Source organism: Ursus maritimus, unplaced genomic scaffold (genome assembly GCF_017311325.1).
Source record: "Ursus maritimus isolate PB19 unplaced genomic scaffold, ASM1731132v1 scaffold_6, whole genome shotgun sequence".
NCBI lineage: Eukaryota > Metazoa > Chordata > Mammalia > Carnivora > Ursidae > Ursus > Ursus maritimus.
In genome coordinates this window covers 64208289-64214463 of record NW_024426774.1, presented here as the reverse complement: position 1 = coordinate 64214463, position 6175 = coordinate 64208289, and the positions used below count along the sequence as shown (strand labels likewise).

Sequence of the window (6175 nt, the reverse complement as noted above, 5' to 3'; positions counted from 1 at the left end):
CTGTAGTGTTGATAAGACAATAGGTGTATCTTTATCCCTTTCTTTTCCACTAAAGAAATTTTAATAGTCTGCAAATGAATGAGTGCCATTATTTTATATTTGTGTATCGGGGACTTGCAGTTCTTACAACCCAGCAGATGAAGGGTAATAGTGAACCCCTTTCATTACACACACCTTGAAATGCTGAATAAAATGAAACAAACAAATACATAGCCAAGCTCACTAAACAGAGAAACCCTCATATTCCAAAATAGAGAACTTGTTTATTTGTGTGTCAACGTACACCTTAAAGATCTTTTGTCAACACGTGTAGAGTATCTCATTATTTTAATAGCAGCATGGTCTTCTGGAGTATAGATATACAACAGAATTGGAGCACAAAGAATGCAAGCTTCAGTGCATGTGTGGGAAAGGGTGGGGGGGAGTTGGAGAGCAAATATGAAGAGAGGTCTTAAAGGCTAAGGACTTGAATTTTAAGCCACAGTGGAAGAGAGATGGCAACTTATGGCCTTCAAAATAAGAGTTGAGATTGAAACCTGCATAAAGCTAGAACCCTCAAAGAGTTGGCCTATCTCGGTACAAGGCAGACTAGAAGAACTTTACTTGTAGAACCAGGCAGACAGCAAAAAAGTCTGCCTCTTCCTACAGCTAGAGACAGTGGTTAAAATCTTTGTAAGAAAGTAAAACCTCAAGCTTGTGCCACATTCCAGTTTGGAATATGAATTTACATGCAGAACATCTCATAGGACACAAAGTTAACAAAAATTTGTCCTGCTGGTGAAATGCAAATGCAAACCCCCCCTGGAGAGAGATTTCCACAATCCACAGAAGAAACAGTCCCTGCTAAAGGTCAGGTCACCAACAAAAATTACAGATCTCAAAAAGGAGACCAAACTGAAAGAGAGTCTGCAGTATAACGAAGAGAATGGTCAAACCTCAAAACTAGAGGTAATAGAATTTAAATACTTTCAATCTGAAGATACTTGTGTTTCTTTCACTATGGAAAATTTTACTCTGTAGCCTTTCCATTACTTCCATCTCCTCCATTCTTTCTTCCCTCCTTCTGGAACAGCTACCAGCTGAATGATGGAGCACTCAGATTTATCTTCTACGTGTCCTAACTTTTCTCTCGTTATCTTTTTCATGTTACTTTACCACCAAGTATGCAAGAGTCCCCTGACACTAATTTTTTACTAATTAATCTGCTTTTCAGCCATGTCAATTGTTATACCAGGCCATCTATGGAAAACAATTTTTAATTAGTATTTTATTTCTTAATTTCTAAGATCTATAAATGCTTCCTTAATACATAAGACTCTTCCTATATTGTGGATATGATGGCTTCTCTTATCACTCTTAGGACATTGTCATAAAGCTTAACATCTTAACCTCTTCTTCTGCTCTCTTAATTCTGTTACATTCTGTTTGTTGAGCACGATGCCTCCCCTTCTTGGTATTGTACTTTTTTTCTTCAAATGTTCGGCAATTCTTGGTTGTATACGCTCCTTTAATTATGTGATTTTCACATCTCTATCGGTGTCAACTGTTTCTGTCTGCTGCACCTGACTTTGGGACGGGGTTGGGATATGAGTCAGACAGGATCTGAAGACGATCTGTGAGGTGGGATTGATGACCCTCCTGGAGGTCAGTAGCTATTTGAGCCCTGGCCTGTTTTTCTAGCCCTAGTGTGTGAGTCAATTCCGCCACAGCTGCCCAGCGCTTCATGCGTGCAGAACAGGGGGGCTTACTGGTCTGCTGTTCCACGTGCAGTTCCCTAACTTTTTAAATCGATAAATGCCCCAGAGCCCCTTCCACTTCTTAATATCCGTTAGCTCTAAACTTGTAGTTCTAGCCAACCTCCTTCTACAGCAGTCATCTCTTACACACGCGTTAGGGTTTTCTTCTTTTCTTTTTTTTAAAGATTTCATCTATTTATCTACTTTAGAGAAAGACTGTGTACAGGTGGGGGGAGGAACAGAGGGGCAGGGAGAGGGAAAACTAGAGAATCGCAAGCATACTTCACACTGAGCACAGAGCCCCCCATGCACGGCTTGATCCCACAACACCCTGAGATCACAACCAGAGACCAAGAGTCGGAAGCTCAACCAACTGAGTCGCTCAGGCGTCCCTGGGTTTTTCTTTCATTTAGTTTTGTTCCTCCAAACACTTGTTCTCTGGTCAGATCTTTCAGAACTTAATAAAAATCTGTTTCTTCTGGGGCGCCTGGGTGGCACAGCGGTTAAGCGTCTGCCTTCGGCTCAGGGCGTGATCCCGGCATTATGGGATCGAGCCCCACATCAGGCTCCTCCGCTATGAGCCTGCTTCTTCCTCTCCTACTCCCCCTGCTTGTGTTCCCTCTCTCGCTGGCTGTCTCTATCTCTGTCAAATAAATAAATAAAATCTTAAAAAAAAAATCTGTTTCTTCTGATAGTAGGTTTCTCTGCTTTCCTGTGTTATTAAACTGTATTTTATTATCAATACCTATTTACATGTATTTTTGTGAGATTTAGTGGGCAGTAAGTGGTAGATGTGTATGACCAGTCTGCCATCTTGAATCATTGTCTGATTTTCTTTTAAGTAAATCATTTGCAAACTTAGTACTTTGGCCATTAGTAAACCACAGATTTTCTGCAACAGCCCTCACAATTGACCGCAGACATTAGTGAGGACTGGCATTGTCCTTCTGTCTTAGGGAGTGTGTTTTAGTGAGAGATGGAGGGTCTGGGGCCAAACAGCCCAGTTAGTAGGCTACCACCATAGGCGAGATTGGTGGTTCTCAATGTTTTCAAGTATAAGGACCTGTTTTCTGCATTTAAAAAAAAAATTTATGGTTCCTTACAAAATGTAATTGGACGTTTAGTATCCACTGTTTGAGAAAACACATAATAACAAAATGCAATGATGATTTCCAGGTTCAATTCTCTGTTCTTTAACTGCTAAAGGTGTGTCTCTCCACAATGAATTCCACAGTCTATTAAAATTATAACTGCCTATTGGTACAAATAGTGCTCTTAAATTTCACAAGCATATTTTAATGTTTTCAAGGAGTTCCTTTATAAAGTATTTCTTAGAATTATAGCTTTTACCAGGATAGAGGATTTTTTTCTGTTTACCAAAAAAATATGGCCTTTCATAAAATTTAATATTTAAAAAAATATCTTAATGAATGAGCTAATGGTTTTCAGTCCTTATCATTGCTATTAATACCATAAATCTTTGTGTGTTTTAAGGTTTAAAGCATTTTCTAATCTATTATCTCATTGGATCTTTAGAATAATCCTATGGAGCAGGGCAAATAATACTATGTATGTCAATCTTCCAGCTAATTAATAGACTCAGAGAACTTAAGAAATTGCCCCAAGTTGGCAGTCAGCAAGCAACAAAACCAGAGCCAGAACCTAAGTTTCTCAGTGTCCATTCATTCCCAAATGTCAATGCACAGGACAATGCTGGCCCATTGCAAATGAAAAAACAAGGATTGTATAAGGAGTATCAAAGCAATAATCTCAAATTGTCACTTTACTGTTTGGGGGGTTTAAAATGCTCTTTGTTAGACTTCTTATCACTATGATGGACTAAGTTGATGAGGGAAGCACCTATCATACCTACACAAAGGCTCGATAAACAAAAGCATTTGAAATACACAACTAAGCACTAAAACAAGAAAGTGAAATCCTCAGATGCCAGCAATAAAGAGAACACTAAAAAGTAATGATCAAGAGGTGAGGTTAAACAGGCAACTGGAGAAGTGGAATCAGAAGCTGAGCTTAGGAGCTTCAATGAGAGTTGAGGCCCCACGTGCAATGGAGCTGGAGCTCAGCTGTTGTGAAAAGGATTCTAGAATCTCTCTCCCATTAGCCTGAGAATCAGGGGGTGAAGCAACCTGATTACCGCCCAGACAACACACCTCCCTAACTAAGCTGTGCACAAAGCGGGAGCCACAGGTGTATTCCTGAGTAATAGTGCAGAAAACCCAAACCAAGGTAGCAACAGAAAAACCTGAGGACCAAAGATCCAGAAGAATCAGAGAAACACGAAGGACCCTAGTATAGACAAAAGACAAACACAATACTGCCCCATAGTCACACTTTACAACCTTGGGGACATAAGACACTGTGGAAAGAAATACCTAAGATGAGATGGAAAACACCTATCTTCTGGGGGAAGGAGGTAGCAGAATTCACGCCTGGAGAATTAGAGAAAATAGAGCAAAGAGACTACAAAGTAAGTAAGCTTAAGTGATTCTGGACATAAGAGAATAAAAACTATACAGAAAAACCAGAACAGCATAAAAAATAAGAGGCATATTTCAGGGGGAAAAAATCTGTGTAAATCCCAAAGATGAAAAATATATCATTTTTTTGAAACTTAACTCAGTAGATTAAAAATTTAAAAACTCAGTAGAAAAAGCTTAACTTAAAAGAAAGTTGGAAGGCAGAGTTGAAGAAGTCCTACAAAATGAAACACAAAAAGATAAAAAAGAAATATTAAAAAGAAAGAGGCACAGAGAATAGAACATTACTAAGTGTTCCAGAAAGACACAATAGAGGGAATAGGAGTGAAATCTGCACTAAAAATGGCTATGGTGGAGACTGCTACCTGTTCCCAATAACCAGTCTTCCCTCTGCCCGTTTCATAGAATCATCCATTTTTAGCTGAGAATTAGGTTGCCCAGAATAAAGACAGTATTTCCCAGTTTCCTTACACCTGGATTGGCCATAAGACTGTGTTCTGGAATGTAACCAAAACAGCATGTACAACTTCCAGAAATGTCCTTGAAGGGAAGAGGTAGGATTCTTCTCTCTACTTTTTCTTTCCTACTAGCTCCAGTGCAGGTGGTATGATAAGTTTGACTGGAGAATCTACTTGCTGAGAATGAACAGTGGAACAAGAAAGTAGAAATGTCCCTGAGCCCCTGACGCCATCAAACACCACCTGGAGAGCCTCATTTATGTGAAAAAGAAATAAACTTCTATCTCGTAGGAACCACTTTGATTTACAGTTGTTTTTAAAAACCACTTGCAGCAGAATCTAATCGTAACTTCTGATTGAGAATTTTCTACAATTAAAGAAAGATGGACGTCTTCGATTTGAAGGAGCAAAATGAATTTTGAGCTAGAAAAAAAGAAATTAAATCCACACATGGACACAGAATCATAAAACCACAGAACATCAAATGTACAGAGAGAAAAACTTTAAAGCAAATCAGAGAGAAAAGAGATTGTTTCCCATAAGGAAAGACAAACTTCTCAGCCACCGTGAGAGATGCAAGAAGAAAATGGGATCATATCTTGAAAATGCTGAAAGGCAGTAAAGTTCAACACAGAATTCCATGCTTAGCTGAACTATAATCAAGAATGAGGACAAAATATGGACATTGCCAGACATACACAGATTAGCAATGACAGCAAGTACCTGTATCATACAACTTGACAAGGCACTGTTCTAAGTACTTCATATATTTTAACTCATAATCCGTACAACAACCCTCTGAGGTAGATACTATTAATATTGTTATATTAGAGATGATGAAACTAAGATACAGGGAGGTTAAGTAACTTGCCCAAGGTCACACAGCTCGTAAGTAGCCAAACTGGGATTCAAGCATAGGCATTCTGCTTCAGATTCCATGGTTTTAATCACTCAGAGGAATAGAGCTCATTACTCACAGATCTTCAGTGAGATTACCACTGAAATCATTTAAAAGATTGGTATGGTGTTTGCTTTGGCAGCACATTTGCTAAAATTGGAGCGATACAGAGAAGTTAAGCATGGCCCCTCTCGAGGATCACGTGCAAAAGCCTGGTATGGAACCTGGACGAAACAGGTACGATGTAAGCCGAAAAACAAGAAAAACAAATCAGCAAATCATATGGATCAACCTTCGTGTTAACTACAAAAATGTTCTTTCATGAAATAATTCTGATACTAGATTCTAGGGGACTTTTTTCCTCTTGTAGTGTCTTTATTTGGCAAAAGAAAATATTTGGCGACTCTATGTCAGTTCCCCCAAAATTTTGGTAATTTTCCTAGTCTGTGAAATCATCGTCTGGCAACCATTGATCTATTGTGCAACAAAGGTTTTTTTGTTTTTTAAGCAAATTTGCAAAGTTAATTACTGGTGTGTCATACAAAAAAAATATTTATTGGTATTAGTATATTTTGTTATTTGTAT

General features: G+C 38.6%; 1 non-coding gene across 1 annotated transcript; it reads left to right on the top strand.

Moving 5' to 3' along the window:
• The first annotated feature begins 5716 nt into the window (after positions 1-5716).
• On the top strand, positions 5717-5822 carry LOC121101085. The gene has a single exon (XR_005833042.1). It is a non-coding gene; the product is annotated as a U6 spliceosomal RNA (small nuclear RNA).
• Positions 5823-6175: the final 353 nt, after the last annotated feature.